The sequence below is a fragment of the Pleurodeles waltl genome, chromosome 5 (genome assembly GCF_031143425.1).
Source record: "Pleurodeles waltl isolate 20211129_DDA chromosome 5, aPleWal1.hap1.20221129, whole genome shotgun sequence".
Lineage (NCBI taxonomy): Eukaryota > Metazoa > Chordata > Amphibia > Caudata > Salamandridae > Pleurodeles > Pleurodeles waltl.
The window spans coordinates 1,611,719,814-1,611,746,350 of record NC_090444.1 but is presented as its reverse complement, the minus strand read 5'-3'; the positions used below and the strand labels follow the sequence as shown (position 1 = coordinate 1,611,746,350).

Sequence of the window (26,537 nt, the reverse complement as noted above, 5' to 3'; positions counted from 1 at the left end):
AGTTTATCACTTGGTGCTCCACGCGGATGAGTAGACACACTCGTGACGCGACCTCTCTGACTCTTACGCGGCATCACGGCTCCATGGACGTCAGTTAGGGGTAGATGTGCTACGCCTAGTTTGGCGTTTGATACCCTTTTCATTGCCCTTGCCACCGGTGGTCTCAGAGTATGGCTGCCAGAGCGGAAAGTAAATTAGAATGTAGTAGCTATGTTTATTTTTTAGGTGGCACTCATTTCAGTGTCATCTTAAGAATGTTGGGGGCCTGGGCAAGACATACTTTAATAGACCCTGCCCAAGAAAATGTTTTCATTTTATTACCTATTTTCTGCTAATTCCAGACCCATGATTCTAATCAAGTCTGAATCTTAAAGGTTGAAATGAAGAAACAAATGTTAGACTGAAAGAACAAAGAGGCCTTTGTCAACTGCTCACTTTGCCCATGCCTTAAAACGTCTGTTCTTCATGTCCGTCCCCTCAGAAGCAAAAAGAGGTCTGCTGATTGGACAGTGGAAGAACCCTGTGACGTCATCTGTGATCACAGGATGCATGATATCCCTTTGGCTCCCCTTAGCATTTTGGGGCATCATCGTCCATATGCAGGCATACATTGCTAGTCTAGTGCCTTCTATATCAAGGGTCAGTAAGGTGTTTGAAAGGGGTTTATTTATCGTGTGAATGGATGATGTTGGTCAAACTGTAGGAAACATCCTCATTTGTAAATGAGAGACAACGGCAGCGCAGGTTTTCAGACAGGTACAGAAGAACAAACTCTCAGGTTTTGGTCCTAAAACCTGGGATGTCCCAAAAGGCTATTGTCAATGGCGTCTCAGCACCTCTGGTAAGACAGCTCATTAGACTGTGCACCTACTGATGCTATTTGTGTGGATGCTCTAGGCCTCCAGTTCACAAAGATATGAACAGTAACAGTTGTAAGTTTAACTTTGTACAGCAATTAGCAATTTATAAATGTAGTTTTGAATCAGGCCTTTAACTTTTGCGCTTGTCATTGTAAAGTGCTCTAACTCCCACGGACACGTCTACACTATGTCAACTGAAAAGACATTATGAAATGAATAAATGTCATATGATATACTATATTATATTCAGTTATGGCCTCGGGTATAGTGTTTGCAGTGATATAGATATCTGCAGATTCCTTCCTGCAGATTTTAAGTATGGATTGTCATTCCCATCCAGGGGCGCACCATACAAAAACAAGCAATTTCACAGTCAATAGGTCTGGCGTTGGCCACTAGCATTTGACATTTTGTCAATGCTTGTTTTGTTATGGGTTTTGCAAAAGTTTGCTCCTGGGGAAGCTGCTGGATCCTCACCAATGTAAAAAATAATGGCTAAAAGCAAAAATATTTTTTAGGTCTCCAAAGCACATATTACCATAGTAGAACCCGGCACCCAAGGGAACAACACTGTGCGTGGACGTTCTCACATGGAAAAGGACCAAATGGTGTCCCTCAGTTAAGTGAACCATAGGCTGAAGTGCTTTGACCCACTTGCCCCATACTGTATGCTAAAGTAGGTGGAAGAAAAATGTGAATGACACAATAACTGGCAAATGGATCAAGGTGACTGGCTCAAAGCCCCTAGAGAGTTAGGCCCATATTTAAACTCGGTTTGCGCTGAATTAGCTTAATTTTTTTTACGCTAATTCAACGCAAACCTAACTCCATATTTATACTTTGGAAAAGTTATGGAGTTATCGTCGTTTTCTGGATGTGAAAACCTACCTTGTGTCAGTGAGATGCAAGGTAGGCCTTCCGGTCCAGAAAAGGACGATATGGCCTTTGTGCCATATTTATCCCCTGTGCTAAAATCCAGCACAGGGGGGCCTTAAATAATGGCGCTTAGCTTGCCTAGCGCCATTATTTAATGCCTGGGTATGGGGGGGGCGAAGGGGACCTGTAGGCATATTTCCATGGTCAGAGACCAAGCCCTGGTTTCTCCTATGCCTCCCCGCCCTGTTAGCGTCCTTTCCAGGGATGCTAACAGGGCACAAGCCCCGGCTAGCGCCATTCCATAAATATGGTGCCCAGCCAGCATCTTGGAATGGCGCTATACTTTTTCACGCAAAAACTGCGCTAATGCAGTTTGCGTGCAGAGGTATAAATCTGGCCCTTCGTATATTATTATACAAATAGCCAGATTTAAAAAGAGGGTTGCATGAAACTCAGTGGAAAGCCGTTCACCCTACACAATGAATTGAATTGAATACGAGGGGTGGACCCCCATGAATCTCCCTTGTCTGTGTTACCCTTACATTAACAAGAAATACGTAGCATGTTGGAAGGAATGTAATCCGATCCAGCAGGACTCATCCTTCTTGGGACTGGGCGAAGATCACATAATGCTGCCAGTGCAGGCCACTGGTTTGTGGACTGCTAAATTTTACAGGCCCCATCACCTACGGTTTTGCAGTAGTGTCCCATTAGTCAAAAGTCTTCCTCTGCTGACGCACTGATAGTGGTGAGAGGAACAAGACATGTCTGAAATGGTTGGTAATAAAGAGTTATCAGGTTAGCACACAAGAGACTGCACTTATGCAAAATAACACTACAATGCAAGTTGCTTGAGGTTCTTATACTCTTTATGACCGCTCACTACTAAGATAACCAACAGTGGCGTAACTAAACTTGAGGGAGCCGCCTGCAAAATACATGGAGGACACCACCCAACCCATGCCCTACGCTCCAGACCCAGTCAGGAGCTCTCATCTAGGGTCCTGCCACCTGTGCATCCAGCTTGAGGGGCCCCTACGCCCCAGGAGGTGTGGGGGCTATTGTTACACCACTGGTAACCAACTACTTCTGCAGGAACGTATTTTCCAACATGCTACCCCTAATCTGTTTTGAGAGACAGCCCGCTCCACTTCCTGAGCTGTCTGCCTCGCCGGAAATTGATTCCACGTGGGTGGGTGTTACTGCCTCGTGTGCTCTTGTGATGACATGACATTGGCAGGAAGGACTCTGCAGTGGGAGGCTCTGTCAATTACCTTGCAGAAAGGGTGGGATATCCTGATGGGGGTTGTCCATTCTGAGATTGTGCTATTGATTGTGCTAATGGATGGCACACGTGCACCAGTGGGAGGGTGGGCAGTGTGTTGTTCTGTGTCATACTGTGATAACGTCCTGACCAAAAATGTGAACATGTGCAGTTTCCATGGGACAGGGACTGGTTCGCCCCATTTAATTTTCCAGCCACGTTGAAATCGCCCTCCACCATTTATGTGCATTTTCTTTAGATATCGTCAGAACCCAGGATTAACCAAGGGTTGTCTGCACAGTAATGTGGAAGTTCTTAGATGAAACTTTAGAGTAGACAAGTTAAGACTAGAGAGTGGGTAGAAAATGTCTACATCATCACACCGGATTTGCTGCTGGAAATCTGCTCTATTTTATGCCTTTCTTTAAAGGGCAAATTACACCCTTGTTGCAGTGCTGTAAGAAGCACAAATGGTATTTGTGTCATTTTTGGTCCTAGAACCCCTAAGGACTGAGTGCTACTTAGAGTCGTATTTTTTTCTACCCAAACTGGCTTTTAGCTGGTGATAACTTGCCATGCAGAAATAGCACACACAGAATGGGTGCAAAAAGTAGAGAATTACTCTAAATTCATGTCTTTAAGTTTTTACCCTAAAGTGCAAGCACATTCCTAGTACCGGAGGCAGATGTCAATTGCACTGTGGGGGCTTTGAGCGTCTAAAGGGAGACTTCCGCACACAGAGGAACATTCTGGCTCTGCGGCTTGCTACCTGCGCCCTAAGTGCAGAGGACAAGAACGCCCTGTACTGCTAAAAGGTTCTAATGAATGTGCCTCCCAGCGAGCTTCATACGGGTACTTTGAAAACAAGCCGGAGCTGTTGGATTATGGAAAATGCCATTAACACAGTTTCAAACCCAACAATTTTAATCTTTTATGGAAAAATCGGTGATTTGATGTATAAGTGCAGTGGTGCTTGCAGCGAGACGCCCGGGCTTTACTGTTCTTTTTACTTAATTGATGTTCCGCATCCGGAGAGGCACTCAAGCAGAAATGTGATCCAGTCTTGTTTTTGCATTCACCGAGTGACTGACTCCTTGTGCACGCCAAACATCTATTAATAAACCGCGTTTTCTCTCACTGCCACAGAATGCAAATCTCACGTTACAGATGGCTGTTGAACTGCTCAAGTGCATCTGGCTGAATTCAGCACAACATGGGGCCCCGCGGACGCATCTGTGTCGAACCACCCCCAGATAAATACAGATAAGTCGTGTTGACTAGTAGGAAGTAGATATAGCAAGTAGTTGTTCACGTCAAACCAAGTGAAAAGTTTTCACATGCTGATTTTTTAGGTCTGACTAGACAGGTTAAACTGTGCAGCCTGACCTTATGTTACCACTTCACACCACACCATATAGTCACATGGCCGGTCCTTACATGTTTGAGCCTCTGCAGAAAAGGAAAGATGTCTGGACCCTCTAACTTGGGTACAACCTGCCATTATGTTGACGTCACTATACCTTTCATCGTCTTTGGTAATACTGAAGCAACTTTGCACGACGTATCCCTGGTAATTAGTAAAATTCTTAACATAAAAAAATGAAAATGCATATAATGCCTAATTGACATAAGTACCTATACCTACTGCCTCTGTTAAGGGGATATATATTGCATTCATCTCACTGGATAGAGATGCTACCATTGAGACCTTTTTCTGAAAAGCCAGCAGGACAGGCAAAGTCACATGCAAGGCCAGTTCCTAAAGGGACGTTGAGGTGGGAAAAGCGAATAGTAACTTAATAACTTGTTTTTAGGTATAGAACAACAAAACACTTCTGGCGTTTCTAAAGAAGGTAACTAAAAGATGCTGCTATTGGAAGGACTGAAGACTGAGCCTGTCTTGCAGGTTTCAAACTCATAATAATCACAGCACAGCAATCTGTCAACAGAGAGCCTTCCACCTACTAACCCATCCTGCTGGCAGAAGACACCAGTCAGGCACAGGTTTGGCATCTGATTCTTCGACCAGTAGGGACCAGTAGACTAGTCTTCCGAGCTTCCCTCCCTGCTCTCCACCCAAACCGTCTTTCTAAGTCCCCTCCTTTTCATCCTTTTATAATCGAGTTTCTCTTTCTTCCCATCCTCTCCTTGTCTCGCCCATTAGCAACTTCTTTTGTTCTCTTATGGTTTTTCCTCCTTTCGTGTTTGCTATTTTGCCCTCTCCTTTTACTCTCTGCTCCTTACCTTTTCCTCTTCTTTCTCCCTCTTCTCGCCACTCTCTTCTTTCCCTTCTTTGCCCCTCTTCTACTCGCTCTTTCATTCCTCTCTTCCTCCCATCTGTGTTCTTTTGCCATTGTTTCTTCTACATTCCCTTGTCTCCATTGCCTTTGCTCTCATTTTACTCCTTTTCCTTCTTTTTCTTTCCTTTCTCTCACCCTCTCCTAGTCCTCTTTTCCATCTCCTAGTGCACATTTTTCGTAAAGAGGGATTCTTCTCAGTGAAGTAATAAGTCCTTTATTTCAACCCACCAGTTAAATACATTACAACAACTGACGGCAGGACAGGATCAACCGATCAATCTCTTCCACCTCCACCTCCGTTCTGCCTGCCTCCCAGTGTTCTCCTTAATTTGTTCTACATTCTATGTTTTACCTAATACAATTCTACTACCTACCTCCTACAATCCTAACCATCCCCAGTCCACACATCTTCCCCTTAAACACAAAATAAACAATACAAACAAACTAAAATATCACCCTTCTAGAAGCGTTTTACAAGTGCATATTCCTGTTTCAATATATAAACAGCAAATGAAACTGTGCTAATGCATACTATGCAATATGGTCACATTTTGTGTCCTGAAAATAAATATAAATTTTTATAACATACAAATATAATCCTTGTATTTCTTTGGTCTACAAATGTTCCTTTTCCATTTTTCCTTTTGGTGTCTTATGTACATTTTATCCTGTAAGTATCTGTTTTCTTCGTCTGATGATATTTGGTTGTTCTCAGTGGCTCCACTTGCATCGTTCCCATTCATATTGATCTTGCTTTTTACACTCAACTTGTTCTCCCCCAGTATAACATTGTGCATCCAATCATACTTTTGTCTATTTACATTTATTTCACTGCAATAACTTTTTCCAACATCCAACTGTTTGCATTAAGCCAGCCTACTTAAATGCCACACTTTCCCACCCCTAAACAATTTCTTAACCTTTAAAGGTTCAGTAAAACTGCTTTCTCCCTTCTGATTTTTTTCTTTTTTAACTTTAACCCAGTCACCACTTTCCAATGGAACAATCTCTACACCCTATTGTTTGTCATAGTATTCCTTGGCCCGTATTTATACTTTTTGTGCGCCGCATTTGCGTCGTTTTTCGACGCAAAAACGGCGCAAGCTTGCAAAATACCATTGTATTTTGTAGGTTTGCGCCGTTTTGCGCCAAAAAGCGGCGCTAAAAAAAGTATAAATACGGGCCCTTGTTTTTGAGGATCTTGATGGTAATTTTTCACCAGTTGTTTGTGTTTTTGTGGCCAGATACATTTTTTTTCAAAGAAAACAAGGAAAAAATGAAAGTTTGGATGATTATGTGGCAGCACTTAAACAGTTACCATTAACATGTAGATTTAAAGGGTTACAGGAAAAAACTAATAAGGGATCAAATCATTATGCATGCAAGCATTCCAAATATACACAAGTTATGGGTAAATTGAGACGCTCCATTGAAATATGTCATAACATTGGTGAGGAAAGCAGAACTAACTGGTAGATGTGCCAAGGCACTGGTAAAAGAATCCCATTCTCATTGCCAATTTCATAAAGAAGGATTCTTCTCAGTGAATTAATATGCCCTTTATTTAAACTCTAGCAGTTAAATACATTACACCAACTGACAGCAGGACAGGATCAACCATTCAGTCTCTTACAACTTCACCTATGTTCTGACTGACTCCAAGTTTTCTCTTCAACACGTTATACATTCTATGTTTTACCTAATACAATTCTACTACCTACCTCATACAGTTCTAACTATCCCCAATACCATAACATTCTATCCCGATGTTCCCTTGTTTCTTTATCCCCTATTGCTTTTCCCCAGCTTTCTCTATCTTCAGCTCCAACTAACAGCTACATTTCTTTGCAGCATCGCCAATGCTTTTCTCTTTTCTTTTTATTTCTACTTGTCCTTCTTTCCCTTCCTCTTTTCATTCTATGTCCCTCTCCTTTCATCTAATATTCATTCTCCTGTCTCACCATGAGGCTGACTGACCCGTAGGCCCTCAAGGAGGATGGAGCTTTAGGTCTGTTAATGAAAGGCCAATGATGATGCAGGAGGGTCAGTTGCATGTGAATGATTCTGTCAGCGGACAGTCGGACTTTCAGTAACGGGTCGTACGGGAGCATATGCGCTGAGTAGGAGGGAGAAGATGTGATGTGTGTGCCATGGAAGTCTGTCCTGATCCTTCAGCTCTACGCTGTCTTCTCTATAACCTCTGGTAGGGCTGTGTAATGACACCCATAAATAAATATTTAGATTTTGCTGAGTCAGATGTACAGATTTTATGGTTGCACTGTAGAGCGCATCAGGGTGCCAGAGCCAGACTGATGTTGATGGGCGCTAGCTGGCTTGGACACCACAAGGTGTTGCACTGATCAGGCACATCTTTTGACCATGCACATGCCTAGAACCAGCCCGGCATATACATACAGAAAGGGGCTTTTGGTCAACCTCCTTCAGTCATTAGGTATGACCACTTTAGGCACTTGCTCAAAGGGTCGTTGTGATCTTCTGTAACTATAGTGTTCTGTAACTAAGCAAAGCGATAAGGAAGAGATGTAGAATGTGGAAGGTTGCTAATGTGGAATGCTAAGCAAAGGCATTCTGGAAGTTGCTGTTGGATCATAATGTGGATGGGGTCTCTGCTGTTACCTACCTATTAAAGAAGATAAGATCTACATTTACAACTAACACTTTTGTTGGGCTTTTACATTTGGCGACGAGGATGGGATGTTTCACTCAGGCACCTACTCTGATACACTTTTCATCTATCTCTTTGGAGCAGAGCGACGGAGATCTCAACACTGTTATTTATGATTCTCAAACAATGTTGTGAATTTAAGATCAGCATGAGGTAGAAAGTAGAGCAGGATCATGATGGCGTAGCAGTGAGCAACTGCTGTGGGAGGAGATTAGCAACCAGAGCATACAGAGGCACACACTTTGGTTGCCTAGCAACTGATTCCTTTTTATGTGACACATATTGTGTGTTAGTGACGACTTGCTGAGTCAGGAGAAATAATCGACAAGTGCAGGCAGAGACTGTAGTGTCACATCTGTTGAATCCCGCAGTGCCTGGAAGTAACACTAAGGAGTGGGGGCTTTTTAAAGCGAGCGTTGTCATGCTCACCTTTCCTTTGTACAGCGTGTCAAGCGGTGATGGGCACACCATTGCTTTGACTGAGCACATCATCGGTGATGTGCACACCATTTAACTGACAGCACAAAATTCGTTATTTTGGCACACCGATCTCTCTTTATACAGCGTGCCACGTGGTGATGCGCACATCATTTGAGTGCATATTATCTGTGATGTGCACACCATTTAATTGACAGCACAAACATCGACATGCTCACCTTTCTTGTGTACAGCGTGTCAAGCGCTGATGCGCACACCATCATTTTCATTGTATTTCTAGGACTTTACAGCCTGCAATATCCCTTGTTGAACTTGGTAGTAAGAACTGGTGAATTGTGAACTATTCATTCATTATTGTGTAGCACATTATCTAAGTTCGTACATCATGCAGAATGTTACTGCACCTCCCATTTTTTCTCTCATCTCCAGGTGAACTCACTATACCATGGCAAAGATGGAAGAAGGTATTCAATCCTTATGCTTGTGTTTGTGGCACTTCTCTCAGTGCAGAGACAAAGACATCTCTTCTAATGCATTGTCTGGGGTCAGAAGGCCAGGAGGTTTTCAAACATTTTCCTGACCTCTCAGACAATGATGCTTTGAGTCTAAATGAGTATGAGATATGCATAGCAAACTGGATTTGCATTATCTACTTAAAGTTAGTACAGTTCTTGAACGGTATCAATTTGAGAAGAGAATGGAATGACACAGTGAGACTGGGGAACAGTATATCACAGAGTTGCGTAAATAGAGCAGCTACTTGTAATTAAGGGACATCTCTAGAAGAGCGTTTGAGAGATCAGTTGATGTTGGGGTGTACACTGGATAAAGCTCTTAAAAATGTGTGGCAAAAGGACAACCCATCTTTACAAAAGGTTCTTACAATTGCTAAGACACATGAACACTCAAAAGCCTGTGTTGATATTATACCAAAAGACGCTGCTACAGGTAAGAATGATAATGTCAACATAGAAGTAGTTAAGGAAAAAGGGGAAAAAATAGGTCCTTTACTAGTGTGAAAACTTCTTCAAAATTGTTTCAGGGCAAGCGCTTTTGATGTGGCAATTTCAGGCACACTGCAAATTTCAAGGCTGGAAAGCCACATGTAAAAACTGTGGATGCTAGGAACATGTTACCAAGTGCTGTAGGTCAGCAAAAGAGTCTAAGAAAGTCAGGGAAATTGAATTTTGTGATGAAAACGTTGAAAGGAATAATATTTTTCAGATGAAAGGGTGTTTAGGTGGGGGTCCCATGGAAATGATTAATGTCAATGAGGAGTTGGTAAAAATGCTTTTCGATTTAAGTGCCACGATAACTTTTATCCCAAAAATCCTTTACCAGTGACATTTACTTGGCAAGGTGAAACTCTTGAAGCTTGATATCAAGCCGAAAGGCTATGGAGGAGAACCCAAAGACTTTTGGGGTAGGATCGAATTCAAACATAGAGTTATTCATGGAAACGTTTATATATGTCTGTAAAAGGAGATTATGGGGGTCATTACGACCCTGGCGGAACAAGTCCGCCAGGGCCGTGGGACGCGGTGGCACCGCCGACAGGCCGGCGGTGCCCCGCGGGGCATTCTGACCGCGGCGGCTCAGCCGCGGTCAGAGAAGGGAAACCGGCGGTCTCCCGCCAGTTTCCCGCTGCCCCAAAGGAATCCTCCAAGCCGGCGCAGCATGCTGCGCCGGCATGGGGATTCCGACTCCCCCTCCCGCCATCCAGTTCCTGGCGGTTCTCCCGCCGGGAACCGGATGGCGGGAGGGGGAGTCGCGGGGCCCCTGGGGGCCCCTGCCGTGCCCATGCCTATGGCATGGGCACGGCAGGGGCCCCCGTAAGAGGGCCCCTAAAAGTATTTCAGTGTCTGCAAAGCAGACACTGAAATACGCGACGGGTGCAACTGCACCCGTCGCACCTTCCCACTCCGCCGGCTCTATTACGAGCCGGCGTCATCGTGGGAAGGGAGTTTTCCCCTGGGCTGGCGGGCGGTCTTGTGAAGACCGCCCGCCAGCCCAGGGGAAAACTCGGAATACCCTCCGCGGTCTTACGACCGCGGAGCGGTATTTCGGAGGGGGGAAGCCTGGCGGGCGGCCTCCGCCGCCCGCCAGGCTCGGAATGAGGGCCTATATGTTTATTATATGTTTATTTGGATCCAAATGAAAATCCATTGGTGTGTATTAAAGAAATGCCCCCTGTTGGGTTTATTTTGGATGGGAAGGACAGTTAGATGAGAGAAGGATGTTTAAAAATTATTAACACCTGATAAAACTCAAACCCAATGCTTTACCTAATGTGGCTAAGGTCATGGGTGTTCTGTTGCTTGTGGAAGAAAGTATGAAACCTGCACTGGACATATTCATTAGTGGGGGTATCATGCAATACATAGTTATCCTTGGTGGTTGTGGCTCAGAAAGCCACTCTGGAGGCCAGATTTTGTGTAGATTTGAGGGAGCTTAATAAAGCTGTTGTGGTCGACCACTATCCACTTCCCAATATAAGTAAAATGTTGAGTTCTCTTGATAGGGCCAGGCGTTTTTTCCTCTCTAGACTTAACATCATCCTATCAACAAATAAAATTACATCTGCTATCCCAAGTATTGACTGCGTTTGTGATGCCCTCTGGCACTGTCAAATTCATGAGAATGCCTTTTGGGTTGATATTAGCTGCCTCTGTATTTCAGAGAGCTATTATTTAGCGCATGCGCATTCTTTGTGGAATTTAGAACGTCAGGGTGTACCAGGATAATGTTCTGATTTTTGGGACAAATTTGAAGGAGCATGACGACAGATTGAGAAGAGTCTTGTCGAAACTACAAGATGCTGGTTTAACATTGAGAGCTGATAAATGCAAATCTGATGTCCAAGAAATTGAATATTGAGGACATTTGTTGTCAGTGTATGGAATTAAACCAAAATCAACTCTGGTACATACCATTAGTAATCTTCGAACACCTCAAAACAAGAATGAACTGGTGACGTTTCTTGGAATGGCTGAATTTTATAATAAATTTGTGCCAAAATTTGCAGAGAAGACATGTTGTATGAAGGAGTTGTTAAAAAAGGGTAAGGAATTCATTTGGTGTCAAGAATGCAGTAAAAAATTTCAATGTGTGAAGCGGTGCCTGAATGAAGCTCCCAACTTGGAAAGCTTTGATTCCAATGATGAGTCATATATTATGACAGATGCAAGCTCAAAGGGTTTAGGCTCTGTCCTAATGGAAAAAGTAAATGGAAACAAAAGGACCATATTGTTTATATCTAGGAGTTGGAGCGGTGCAGAAGTGAATTATTTGGTTGTGGAAAAGGAGACACTAGGGGGGTCATTACAACATTGGTGGGCGGCAACCGCCGCCCGCCAAGTTGTAACCACTGTGCGGCCGTCAATGCGGCGCACTCCCGCGGTGCCCATAATGACATCCCCGCCGGCCCAGCGGGGATGTGGGCCACAACATGGGAGCCGGCTCCAAATGGAGCCGGCGGTGTTGCGGCCATGCGACGGGTGCGGTTGAACCCGTCGCGCTTTTCACTGTCTGTTATGCAGACAGTGAAAAGCTGCACGGGGCCCTGTCGGGCCCCTGCACTGCCCATGCCCCGCGACTCCCCGTACCGACAGGCTGGTGGTAGGGGGACTCGTAATCCACTGGGCAGCGCTGCAAGCAGAGCTGCCCTGGCGGATTATCACCGCCGGGGCAAATGTGACGGGAAACCGCCGGCCCCGGCGGTGCGACCGAAGCACCGCCAGCCTGTTGGCAGTGCTTCAGCCAAAACAGCCCTGGCGGTCTTGGACCACCAGGGTTGTAATGAGGGCCTAGGAGTATTGTGGGCAGTGTGTATAGAAATTTTCTTTGGGGAAGAAAGTGTGAAATCAAGACTGATCACAAGCCCCGTAGGGGGCATTTTCAAGGATGGGTATAGATATGGTTTCACATAGGATTTACAAGTGGGTGGCGGCCCTGCAAGAATTTGAGTTTGTCATTTCTTATTTGCCCGAGTCAACAATGATTTGGCAGACTGGTTATCCAGGATGGGGGATGTAGAATCTGAGACTTTTGTAGAAAAAGATTGGTTTGGGGTAGAGGATTATGAAGAGGAAGTCAATGTTTGTTTAATCACAGGTTGAGTTGTTTCTGAAGATGTATGGTGGGAAAGTTTGAAGAGTGATCATATGTTGTAGAAGGTTTTGAGAATGATTTCCTCTGGCTGGTATGCGAAAAATGATTGAAGTGAGGATGTAAAAGGATATTGGCTGGTCAGGGATGAAATATTGGTTGTCGATGGGTTGCTGATGAGGGGCAGTAAAATGGTTCCTCTAGGAAACCCAAAAAATTAATTGGTGGATAGTGCCCACACTAGCATCATGGGTTTTGCAAAATCCAAACAAAGGATCAGGGAAAACTAATGGTGGTATGTTATTGTGTGCGTGGACATGTATTCGATATGGCCTGAAATTAAGGTAGTGAGTTTGGCTGAGTCTGGAGTGATTATAGAGTTCTTGGAAGAATTATTCGAAAGTGTTAGAAATGGGGTCTTTGGTTGGCAGTCAGTTTACCCCCTGTCAAAGCAAGGACCCTCAATCTATTCAGGGTAAAAGAGAATCACCCTCAGCTAACCCCTGCTTATCCTCTTGGTAGCTTGGCACGAGCAGTAGGCTTAACTTCAGAGTGCTACGTGTAAAGTATTTGTACCAACACACACAGTAACTTAATGAAAACACTACAAAATGACACAACACAGGTGTAGAAAAATTGAAAATATTTCTCTAAACGAAACAAGACCAAAATGACAAAAATCCTCAATACACAAGTCAAGTTATCAATTAAAAAGCAAAAAGAGTCTTCATGTAGTTTTAAACACCCACTAACACTGTTAGCGTGAAAATGTACCTTGAGTGCGTCAAAAATAACCCCGCACAGGCGAGTATGCGTCAAACAGGGCTTGCGATGCGTAGATTTTACTCACGAGTGAGACCTTGCGTAGTTTCTCCTTTCGTCGGGTCGAGCGCGTAGTTTCTTCTCTCTGCAGGAGAGCGATGAGTCAATCCAGTCAGCACTCTCGGGTCCGGGCAGGCCTTGCATTGTTTTTACACGCCCAGTGGTGCTTGCATCGGAAATCCAGCCGCACCATGATCCGAAAACCACGCAGTGCGGGTTGCGATCTCACCAGCCTCTGCCAGCGATGCTGCATGTCGTTTCCCCAGTTCCGTGTGTCGATCTTCCAGTTGCGTTGCAGGCGAGTGTCGATTTTCAGCTGCAGATCAGAGTTGCATCGATCTTTTCCCTGCATGGTGTTCAGTGCGTGGATTTCTTCCTCTTAGGCTGCCAGCTTCTCCTTTCAGGGTCCCAGGAACTGGATGGGCACCACAGGGCAGAGTAGGAGTCTCTCTAGAGACTCCAGGTGCTGGCAGAGAGAAGTATTTACTGTCCCTGAGACTTCAAACAAAAGGAGGCAAGCTCTAAATCAAGCACTTGGAGATCTTCACAAGATGGAAGGCACACAAAGTCCAGTCTTTGCCCTCTTACTCTGGCAGAAGCAGCAACTGCAGGATAGCTCCACAAAGCACAGTCACAGCCAGGGCAGCTCTTCTTCCTCAGCTCTTCTCCAGGCAGAGGTTCCTCTTGGTTTCCAGAAGTGTTCTAAAGTGTGTGGTTTTGGGTGCCTTTCTTATACCCATTTTTCCATATGAAGTAGGCCTACTTCAAACCAAAGTCTTGTTTGAATGTGAAATCAGGCCTTGCCCAGGCCTCAGACACTCACCAGGGGGTTGGAGACTGCATTGTGTGAAGGCAGGCACAGCCCTTTCAGGTGTGAGTGACCACTCCTCTCCTCTCTCTTAGCTCAGATGGCTCAGCAGGAAATGCAGACTACACCCCAGCTCCCTTTGTGTCACTGTCTAGTGTGAGATGCAGCCAGCCCAACTGTCAAACTGACCCAGATAGGGAATCCACAAACAGGCAGAGTCACAGAAATGGTATAAGCAAGGAAATGCTCAATTTCTAAAAGCGGCATTTTCAAACACACAATCTTAAAATCAACTCTACTAACAGATGTATTTTGAAATTGTGAGCTCAGCGACCCCAAACTCCACATGTCCATCCGCTCCCAAAGGGAATCTACACTTTAATAATTTTTAAAGGTAGCCCTCATGTTAACCTATGAGAGGGACAGGCCTTGCAACAGTGAAAACAAATTTAGCAATAGTTCACTGTCAGGACATATAAAGCACATTACTATAAGTCCTACCTTAATCGTACACTGCACCCTGCCCTTGGGGCTACTCAGGGCCTACCTTAGGGGTGCCTTACATGTAAGAAAAGGGAAGGTTTAGGCTTGGAAAGTGGGTACACTTGCCAAGTCGAATTTACAGTTAAAACTGCACACACAGACACTGCAGTGGCAGGTCTGAGACATGATTACAGAGCTACTTATGTGGGTGGCACAACCAGTGCTGTAGGCCCACTAGTAGCATTTGGTTTACAGGCCCTGGACACCTTTAGGGCACTCTACTAGGGACTTGCTAGTAAACCAAATATGCCAATCATGGATAAGCCAACTACATACACATTTTGTAAAGGAACACTTGCACTTTAGCACCGGTTAGCAGTGGTAAAGTGCCAAGAGTAACAAAATCTGCAAAAACAGAGTCCAGCACACATCAATAACCTGGGAAACAGAGGCAAAAAAATAAGGGAGACCACTCCAAGGATGAAGAGTCTAACAGAAAGAGAGAGGTTTCCTTTAACCTTGCTCTCTGATAATGGTGTGCAACTCACTTCTAGTATGGTAGAAGTGTTCCAGAGAGTGAGAGGGATAAAGGATATGAGGGCATGCCCTATATCACCCAGAGAATAATGGAGTAGTAGAAAGATTTATAAAAGTGCAGAAGGAAACATTGCAGCAAGCTCTAGTTGTGGTGAGAACTGGGAAACAGCAATGAGAAAAAAGTAAATGAATATTGCTTCACCCTGCATTCTACAACAGGTGTGGCTCCTTTCAAATTGTTCAAAGGCAGACTTGCTAATACCAAAGTCATTTTGAAGTGAGTTTCTGACATAAGAATGATGGTGGATGATCAAATGGGAAATACTGCTGCACATTTGTCCAAACCTGCGCGGCTGGCTAACCCCCAGTTAAAGGCTGTGCACAGCATGGGGTTAACCGCAAAGCCTGGCTTCTGGCAAGGTCCGGCACACAATCCCCTGTAGTTGGCCAACAGCCATGCACAATGGGGGATTTGCAGCAGGACCCATCCTCAGCCAGGTCCTGCACCCAACCCTGTTGCATCTGACCAACCATGAGACAATTTGTTTTGTTAGTTTTGGCCCTGGTGGGTCACAATACATTTTTTTTCCACATAAAAAAACAAAAATTACAGGGACCTTATAGTTAGGCTCACATTTTAAACGTGCAAAACCATAGAAGTTAACCTGTTATAGTTAGTTATCTTAAGAAACTATAACTCGTGCCCTAAGGTAACCATAACTCGCACCCCCGCCATGCACAGTTTTTTCTGCAGAAATTTTACTGCAAATATTACATTGGTATTGCCAATGATGTTATCAAAGATGCTATGAGTACCATAGTTTGTGGGGTAGTAAGCAGGGATTTACACTAAATTAGCAAAAGCGTAATCTGCAAACCGAAAGCTAGATTTCTGCCAAATTTGGTGTAAGTCCGTATAGTGGTTCAGCCTGTAGTCATGTTCCTATGACAAAACTTTCGGTTTGCAACAAGAATCACTGGGGCACTTTTTTCTGGAAGATTTCAGGAAGATTCATCAAACGATGCCAAATATATAGACAAGTCAAAAAACGCTTTTTCTATGGAAACATGGTCCTAAATGTAATTACCTAGTGGTGACCGCAACTAGGTTTTATATATATATGTGTGTATATATATATACGTATATATATATACACACACACATATATAGGTATATATGTATATATATATTTATACATATAAATATAAATATACATATTTATATATATATCAAAAACGAAGTTGTCCTCATGTGAAAGCGCACTCCCAACAGGTTATATAAACGGGAAGAAAAAGCAAAGCCAGCAACTCACAGTGAATTCTTTAAGCAGTTTCATTATTCCAGGCCTTAAGTTATAAAATCATCTCTGGACACGTGTTTCAAGGTCAATCCATTCTTCAGCAGAGAAAAATATAAAAGTGTTTCACCCTCGTAGGTGCAGCCAGTGCTGGAGGTGTTCCAGGCATCTCTTTCTTACTGAAAAGACTGGCATGGCTTCAGCTTGTCTAATTACAGGCACCTGATTAGTCTCTTTAAATACTAGTCCGCCCCAGTGGGCCTCTCAAGTGAGCAGTGCATGCTGGTTGTGGTGGTCCTGCAATTTTTTCATTTTGCCCCAAGTGGGTTGCTGGAGCCAAACGAAATAATGACCCAAAGTGCAAAACCTTTGTAGGCGAATCCAAAGTAAAATTGTCAGATTTGCTATGAATAACCCAACCTGATTGCTCTTATGTGACAATCCATTTTTAGTCACACAGACCTGCTTCGATGTGCAGTGGTGCTGCCTTCCCGGCTGGACAGGCCGGTTAATTATCAAAAACGAAGTTGTCCTCATGTGAAAGCGCACTCCCAACAGGTTATATAAACGGGAAGAAAAAGCAAAGCCAGCAACTCACAGTGAATTCTTTAAGCAGTTTCATTATTCCAGGCCTTAAGTTATAAAATCATCTCTGGACACGTGTTTCAAGGTCAATCCTTTCTTCAGCAGAGAAAAATATAAAAGTGTTTCACCCTCGTAGGTGCAGCCAGTGCTGGAGGTGTTCCAGGCATCTCTTTCTTACTGAAAAGACCGGCATGGCTTCAGCTTGTCTAATTACAGGCACCTGATTAGTCTCTTTAAATACTAGTCCGCCCCAGTGGGCCTATCAAGGGAGCAGTGCATGCTGGTTGTGGTGGTCCTGCAATTTTTTCATTTTGCACCAAGTGGGTTGCTGGAGCCAAACGAAATAATGACCCAAAGTGCAAAACCTTTGTAGGCGAATCCAAAGTAAAATTGTCAGATTTGCTATGAATAATCCAACCCGATTGCTCTTATGTGACAATCCATTTTTAGTCACACAGACCTGCTTCGATGTGCAGTGGTGCTGCCTTCCCGGCTGGACAGGCCGGTTAATTATCAAAAACGAAGTTGTCCTCATGTGAAAGCGCAATCCCAACAGGTTATATAAACGGGAAGAAAAAGCAAAGCCAGCAAATCACAGTGAATTCTTTAAGCAGTTTCATTATTTCAGGCCTTAAGTTATAAAATCATCTCTGGACACGTGTTTCGAGGTCAATCCTTTCTTCAGCAGAGAAAAATATAAAAGTGTTTCACCCTCGTAGGTGCAGCCAGTGCTGGAGGTGTTCCAGGCATCTCTTTCTTACTGAAAAGACCGGCATTGCTTCAGCTTGTCTAATTACAGGCACCTGATTAGTATCTTTAAATACTAGTCCGCCCCAGTGGGCCTCTCAAGTGAGCAGTGCATGCTGGTTGTGGTGGTCCTGCAATTTTTTCATTTTGCCCCAAGTGGGTTGCTGGAGCCAAACGAAATAATGACCCAAAGTGCAAAACCTTTGTAGGCGAATCCAAAGTAAAATTGTCAGATTTGCTTTTATATTTTTCTCTGCTGAAGAAAGGATTGACCTTGAAACACGTGTCCAGAGATGATTTTATAACTTAAGGCCTGGAATAATGAAACTGCTTAAAGAATTCACTGTGAGTTGCTGGCTTTGCTTTTTCTTCCCGTTTATATAACCTGTTGGGAGTGCACTTTCACATGAGGACAACTTCGTTTTTGATAATTAACCGGCCAGTCCAGCCGGGAAGGCAGCACCACTGCACATCGAAGCAGGTCTGTGTGACTAAAAATGGATTGTCACATAAGAGCAATCATGTTGGGTTATTCACAACAAATCTGACAATTTTACTTTGGATTCGCCTACAAAGGTTTTGCACTTTGGGTCATTATTTCGTTTGGCTCCAGCAACCCACTTGGTGCAAAATGAAAAAATTGCAGGACCACCACAACCAGCATGCACTGCTCACTTGAGAGGCCCACTGGGGCGGACTAGTATTTAAAGAGACTAATCAGGTGCCTGTAATTAGACAAGCTGAAGCCATGCTGGTCTTTTCAGTAAGAAAGAGATGCCTGGAACACCTCCAGCACTGGCTGCACCTACGAGGGTGAAACACTTTTATATTTTTCTCTGCTGAAGAAAGGATTGACCTTGAAACACGTGTCCAGAGATGATTTTATAACTTAAGGCCTGGAATAATGAAACTGCTTAAAGAATTCACTGTGAGTTGCTGGCTTTGCTTTTTCTTCCCGTTTATATAACCTGTTGGGAGTGCGCTTTCACATGAGGACAACTTCGTTTTTGATAATTAAACGGCCTGTCCAGCCGGGAAGGCAGCACCACTGCATATCGAAGCAGGTCTGTGTGACTAAAAATGGATTGTCACATAAGAGCAATCAGGTTGGGTTATTCACAGCAAATCTGACAATTTTACTTTGGATTCGCCTACAAAGGTTTTGCACTTTGGGTCATTATTTCGTTTGGCTCCAGCAACCCACTTGGTGCAAAATGAAAAAATTGCAGGACCACCACAACCAGCATGCACTGCTCACTTGAGAGGCCCACTGGGGCGGACTAGTATTTAAAGAGACTAATCAGGTGCCTGTAATTAGACAAGCTGAAGCCATGCCGGTCTTTTCAGTAAGAAAGAGATGCCTGGAACACCTCCAGCACTGGCTGCACCTATGAGGGTGAAACACTTTTATATTTTTCTCTGCTGAAGAAAGGATTGACCTTGAAACATGTGTCCAGAGATGATTTTATAACTTAAGGCCTGGAATAATGAAACTGCTTAAAGAATTCACTGTGAGTTGCTGGCTTTGCTTTTTCTTCCCGTTTATATAAGCTGTTGGGCGTGCGCTTTCACATGAGGACAACTTCGTTTTTGATATATATATATATATATATATATATATATATCTTGCTGTTTCTTTTCGATTCTCGAAAGAAAAAAAACGCACTCCAAAGTTGTTAATCCGTTTTCATGCTTTAATGCAGAGCTCAATTCAGTCCACAACGAGTATCACACCCAATGCGTTTCGGTCTCTCAGACCTTGCTTACAGGTACCTCACCTCACAGGTTACATATTAATAATTTAATGGTCACTTGTTTTGGCGGGCTAATAATTCTTAGGGAAATGAGACCTTTTATGCCCCGTTCTTCCATAAAAACGTGAATTCAATCTCTCATCACAAGTAAGCTTGATTATTGTAGTTTGCTGTTTGTTGGCCTTTCTTCCAATCTCCGGAATGCAGCTCATTCAGAATTTGGGAACCCAAATTTGCTAGCATCTCTGTCAGCCTTGCCAATCTTCATTGGCTTCCTATCCAGAAATGCTGCATCTTCATACCTCTTTGTTTTTGTCACAAAGCAATTCATGGTTCTGTGCCCACTAACTACATTACTTCTCTCTTCACCCACTAATATTCCACCAGATTATTGCGTTCCAGCCCCTCTGGTCTCATTACCATGCCTAGGTTTCACAGAATGCTTCCCAGTGGCCACGCCTTTTCTGTTAGCCCTGCTTCTAAGGCTCGGAATAGTCTTTCAATAGCTTTTCTTTCAGAATCTAGGGCCACGTGTACGTAGCCTTTTGCGCATCGCAAACAGCGAATCAGGTTGTTTGCGATGTGCAAAATACACTTCACCATGTAGCATACCCATTTATGCAATTCGGTAAACTACTTACCGAATCACAAAAAAGGATTGCGACTCGCAGTTAGGAAGGGGTGTTCCCTTTTTAATTGCGACTCGCAGTCCCATGTATGATTGTTTTGTGACCGTGAATGCGGTTGCAAAACAATCGCAGTTAGCACAAGTGTGACACTGGTGCTAACCCATTCGCAAACCCCTTCCCCTTTGTGAATGTCACTGAAAAAATGAAACAAAAACGTTTCATTTTTTGATTTTGAAATGTATCTTGTTTTCCTTTAAGGAAAACAGTCTGCATTTTAAAAAATATATAAAAAAATGCTTTATTTAAAAGCAGTCACAGACATGGTGGTCTGCTGTCTCCAGCAGGCCACCATCCCTGTGAGGGCCGCCATTCCCAAGGGGGTTGCAAATTGTGACCTACCTCATGAATAATCATGAGGTGGGCATTTGCGACCCCCTTGCGAATCGCTAATAGTGTTATTGACACTATACAACATAAGGTTTTGCGACTCGCAATATGCGAGTCGCAAAACCAAACGTTGGTACATGTGGCCCCTAGTTTTAAACATTCGTAAATCACTGAAAAAACACTTCATCCAGCTTTAAACTTTTATGTTGCTCATTTTCTCTCATTAGCACCAGGACACACTTATTTCCACACTTTATAAAACTAAAGTCAAATCAAATATCCAACACAAGCAGCAGCTTGTCAGTTAACTCTTTATTGATCAACTGCAGCTTTACTACAGAGTTCTAATGAACAACTAGAGTGCTAAGATTCTGAATTTACAACAAAACGGTGGCATACCCGAAAGTCATCTTGATTGAATCAAAGCTATAAAACTCAAAGAATTTGCTTTACAGTATACTACAGTAAACAAAGAAATTAGGGGTTTGTTTTTGTCATAGAAATGATGGTTAGTGCTTTAAAAAGATAAAAATTAATTTACATTTTCTATGAGTTCTTGAATATATTCCTCCTCAATTTCAGAAAAACATTTGGACTTGCAGTGTCATTTACTTCCAACACCAGCAGCTGCCTGTCAGTTAAGTCCTCAGTAATGAACATCAGCATCACCACAGAGTTCTAATGAACAACTAGAGAGCTAACATTTTGTTTTGAAGACAAAAGTGAGGCACTCCTGAATGCCATTTTATTGAAATAGGAGCTGTTAATTTTAAGCCTTTTCTGAAGAGCAGGCGGGAGTTAATGAACAATGAGATGTTAATCAGACATAAAACCAGAGGTATAATGTATTTTTTAAGGACCTAAAAATACACGTAGAAAGAGATATCTGTATTTGCACAACATTCCCTTTATACATCTGTTTACTCAACCTACCCCTCTTCTCAGTCACTTAACAGCTCCGTAATTTTAAAATAGTAAGCTTTTGGTGGACAAATGCATATTCACTGAAAAAAACAAAGGTTAAAGTGACATTATACTTTGGTATGCTAATAAGATCTTAGCTTACGTTAAAAATCATACAAATTCACTGAAATAAATAAAGGTTAAAGTAAAGTTATACTTATGTGTTGAAATAAGGTAAAAACCAATGTTTCAGAAACAAAAATCTCTGAAATTCACCATTTAGAGTTTTCCTAGCTAAGTATAACTTGTGCGCCGCTCTACGCCGCTTATGACCTTACATATTACATCGCTAATGACTTGTTAAACGGCATCATTAATGACATTACTGATGACTTCTCAAATGACAACATTGATAACATTCTGATGACATCATACAATCATTCTGACACCCTCCTATAGGGATTGTAAACTTGAGTAATTCAACATACTACACCTAGGAACATTTTCTATTTACCTTAATGGGATTATCTTTGTTTTTTCAATTAATTGAAGTGGCAAACTCTGCAGGGATGGTTTAGTCCAATTTTCCATTGAAAAGGCATTTTTGATTTGCCTATAACTTTTGATCCTGTAGTCAAATTTGCCCTATGCTGGCAATTTATTCCCTCACACAGCTAACTTTCGGCACACCAACTTTCATGAAGATCTGTCGACAAGCAAAAATGTTAAGGGGGGTGAAAAAGTACATCATTTTCCATATTAGCTCCCATAAGAAACGTTGCTGAAAGATCGAGCAAAAATCACTGAGCAGATGTACATCAGACTTTGAATGAAAGTGGAAAGTGTTTTTTGTTTGATTTTGTGGAAATCCTGGGAATTTTTGTTGAGATATTTGCATTTAAAAAAAGGTTCCGGGTGGCATTTAAAGGGTTAACACTTTTGTAGATCTCTGCAGTTTAAACTGGAGAGTCAATCCTGTCAACCACATTTTAAATTTTTTACACAATAAGAGTACCTGGATTAGGGATGAAAATTATATTTTTTCAGCTATGTTGAAACTCATGAGTCAGCGCTGACTTAATGGTTTTGCACTGTGGAAAAAAAATCTACACTCATAGGCAGCCAAACCCAAAGGAGACCAACTCCAAGGCAGTGATGACAGGGCACACGACTTGTGAGTTGGAGTCCACTCATTAGATGCCTGGAAGCCATTCTAAGTGTCTGGAAGCCATTTTAAGTGGCAGATTCACCCTTTATTTTTTTCCCTGACTCTTGAAATTAGAGTCAACTATTGAGTTTCATGCAGTGTAAAAAAAAATCACAAGCAAAGTTGAATACTAAAATGAGTGTTTGGCTTTGCTTGGAAGGCGGGATGTAGGGTGCAGAGCCTGTGTGCAGGCCCGGCCCTGTGCTCAATGTCTGGTGTGCGGCACTCCCTGCAGGGCAGTGTCGAAGGTGGAGCATGTGGGGGTTGGGCAACTAAGGCAGGTTAGGTGCATGGCCTAACCGTGAGCCAGCACCCAACACCCGATGTGACCGCCATGCAAAAAACACCTAGGGCTACATGTACATACGTTTTGAGACTCGCAAATTGGTTGCAGCGCTATTTGCAACCGTGCAAAAAGCTAAATGGTATGTTCCAATGCCATTTCGGAGTGCCAAATAGCGATGCGACCAATTACCGAATCGCAAAAATGTGCGACTTGAGATTGCGACTCGCAATTAAGAAATTAATTAAGGCAGTTGCAAACTGCGAATAGTCGCAAAAAGCCCGTTTTGCACACCCAGAGTAGCACTGATTCCAAACAGGTGGTAACCAGAACCAAAGTATAAAAGCAGACCCAGAAGGCATCTGGGTTCCTCAAAATGGCTGCACTCTACGTTATTGCATAGAGGAGGAGAGTCCAGGCTGCCCAGCAGTGGAGGAGGAGGCAGAGACAGGAGAGGATATACAGAACCAGGCAGACCATATTTCAACAAACTGAGGAGGAAATATATGACAAATACAGACTGAGCAGCGCAGTTATCTTAGAGATAACTGAACTGCTGAAACCTCAGCTAGAACGCCAGACCTTGCACAGCTGCTCCATCCCCACACCTGTGCAAGTGTTCTGCTCACTGCACCTCTTGGCCACGGGTAGCTACCAGAGGGTGATTGCAGTTGCTGGTGGGGTGTCCCAAAGTGCCCTGTCACGATTTTTTAGAGGGTTTTTTAGATGCCTTACTCACACACACATGTCCAGATACATATACCTACCCAGGAATGAGGAGGAAATACACAACACCAAATTGGACTTCTACAGAATTGCAAACTTTCCTCATGTAATAGGGTGTGTGGATGGCACACATATACCCATTTGCCCCCCTGCAAATCTGGAATATGTGTTCCGCAATAGGAAATGTACTCACTCACTCAACATCCAGGTGGTATGTGATGCTCATAATGTCATAACTGATATAGTGGCAAAATTTCCAGGGAGCACACATGATGCATACATATTCAGGCACAGTGGGATACACCAACGCCTAGAACGTGGGGAGTTTGGTGAAGGATATTTATTAGGTACTGTGTAGTACACACCGATGTCATGAATACATGTCACTGCATAACCATGTGAAGCCATGCTCATATCTGCTGTTTTGTTCCACAGGTGACAGTGCATATGCTTTGAGGCCATGGATACTCACCCCATATCTAACACCTGCCAATCAGAATGAGAGGCGCTACAACATTGGACATCAGCGCACCTGAACCGTCATTAAGAGGACATTTGGCATGTTAAAGTCACGTTTTCGATCCCTGCACAAAAGTGGAGGGGCACTCCAGTATGCCCCAGAGACTGCATGCAAGATTGTGGCAACATATGCCATCCTACATAACATAGCAACCAGACGTGGGCTACATCTCACCCTAGATGACACAGATTCGGAGGATGAGGAGCAAGAGCCACCACAACGACAGCCTGGGGATGGTAGCATCGCACTGGAGGGCAGGCGGAGACGGGACCACATTGCAACTCACTACTTTGGCAGGTACGTGGCAACCATTACAGCACTCACAAATGTAAGACATACATAGCCAGGTTGTGCAACAAAAAATATTACTTTAATGTCAGGAGTGTAGTAATGAACTGATGATGTTTAGCTAGCAGTAAAAAAGTAAAATGTAACATCATGTGCCCCAGGCGAATCTCAGGTAAGAAACATCACACCCTCCTGCAGCTATGCCCACCATGGCCCGTTCCTGGTTGGTCCCCTGATGTCTGGCGTGCACTGCTACTCCACAGGATGGGTGCATCTGAGGGAGAAACGCTGATCACACTGGAGATGTCCTCAATGTCCTGAGAGGTCTCACCAATGTCCCTTGCTGCCTGGGAGGTCTATATGAGGTCCACTGCATGACTGATGTGCCCTAGTCCCCTTGCCACATCTCTGGCAAAATGGCTGAGTTCCACCTGTAGCGCAACAGTGCGCCTTGACAGGCAGGTAGTTGTGGTTGCGAGGCGGCCAATCGACTGACTGAGCCGGTCCAAATGGGCAGCAGTGTTGCGCTCTCACTGCCTTGCATGGGCCCGATCCGCTACCATTTTCCTACACAGGTCATTGATGGCGGGGGTGAGGTTTACCATGTTGTTGTTCATGTTTGTAAATTGTGTGTGTAAACATTGGCAAATCCCTGTGTGAGGGTCTGTTGCAGTCTGTTCAGGTTCCGGTTCATCAACCGCATTTGTTTATTTTGCAGGCGGTGACTGCTCAGTAGGGATGCCTCTAGTCCAAGGAATTGTTCACCTGTGACATCCTCCTCACCTGCAGCCTGTGTTTGACATCGCCGTCTCTGCCCACACCCAGCTGTTCTAAGTGGCCAACTCACACCTATCTGTGGCCTCAGTGTCAGGTTTCCTGTCTCAGTGACCACATCTGTCTCTTCGGTGGTCTCATGTGCATGGTGGACAATTGGTGTGGTCATGCACTCCCCTGCAGATATGCTGGCCACCTCGTCTGCTGTGATGGTGGCATCTTCATCTCCCTGCACACTAGGATCATCGGTGGGTACCTGAGGGAGACCTGTGGCACACAAGGGATACACTGTCAGTGCCTCTCTGATGTGTGGTGTATCAAAATAAATATTCCTCAAAAGTTGGACTACTGTACTACATTGCCCATAATGCTTTGTCCTTTAGGTTGCAATATAGGCATGGAACAAATTTGGATGATGAATGCTTTTGTGTACTGTGGTTGTGTGAATGGTGCATTGAATGGTGTAAATAAGTGAGATTTGCTACTTACTTTTGGAGGTTCCCGGTGCTGAACTGTCCAGGTCCCCAATTCCTACGACAGCCTCTGGCTCCAGTATGGTCTCCACCATGCTCTCTATGGCTGTCGGAGCTGGTACTGTGGATGGTCCTACACCTGTTCCGTGCACCTCCTCATCCGCTCTGCCACCCTTTCTTTGGTTGTGGACCTGAGGTCGTACCCACTTTTGCGGACCTCATCAATGGTGCAATGGCTGATTCCTATCACATTGATCTTGCTCTGAATGTCCAGCCAGATCTTCTTTTTCTGTGTGTCAGGGACACTCACTGCTGCCTTGCCAAACAGGACCTCATGGTGCAGGCAGCACTCCTAAGTCAGGACCTCCAGCTCCTTATCAGAGAATTTCAGTTTTCTCTTCCTCCCTGCAGTAGTTGTCTCCTTGGTCTGAGTTGACATGGCTGCAGTTGCTCCTCTCAGCTGGGTGTGCCTCTGATGTGTGTGCTGGGTAGACTCCTCCCAGTTCCATGGAGGGTACTTCCTGGTTCTGATGTCATCAAACAGCACTAGGAAGAGTGTTTTCACATTTTTTTTCCACCCACTAGCAAATTGCGACACAGTCACAATTTGTGACTCTGGGCCACACCCATGTGCAATTTAGGAAATCGCAATTTGCGATTATGCAAATTGCGATGCAACTCTGCACCGAATCGCAAAATGGAATCGCGATTTGTACTTACATCCTGTTTTGCGAGTCGGAAATAGCGATTCTCATTGAGTCGCTATTTCCGACTCGCAATTC

General features: G+C 43.9%; 1 long non-coding RNA gene across 1 annotated transcript in view; it reads left to right on the top strand.

Annotated features, from left to right (window-relative positions):
* The window catches only part of LOC138297417 (uncharacterized), a 78,313-nt gene extending 52,704 nt beyond the window's left edge, over positions 1 to 25,609 (top strand). Inside the window, exons 2-3 of the long non-coding RNA XR_011204092.1 lie at positions 24,136 to 24,517; positions 25,227 to 25,609. This is a non-coding gene — a long non-coding RNA (uncharacterized lncRNA). The remainder of the gene's footprint in view (positions 1 to 24,135; positions 24,518 to 25,226) is intronic.
* The last annotated feature ends 928 nt before the right edge of the window (positions 25,610 to 26,537 follow it).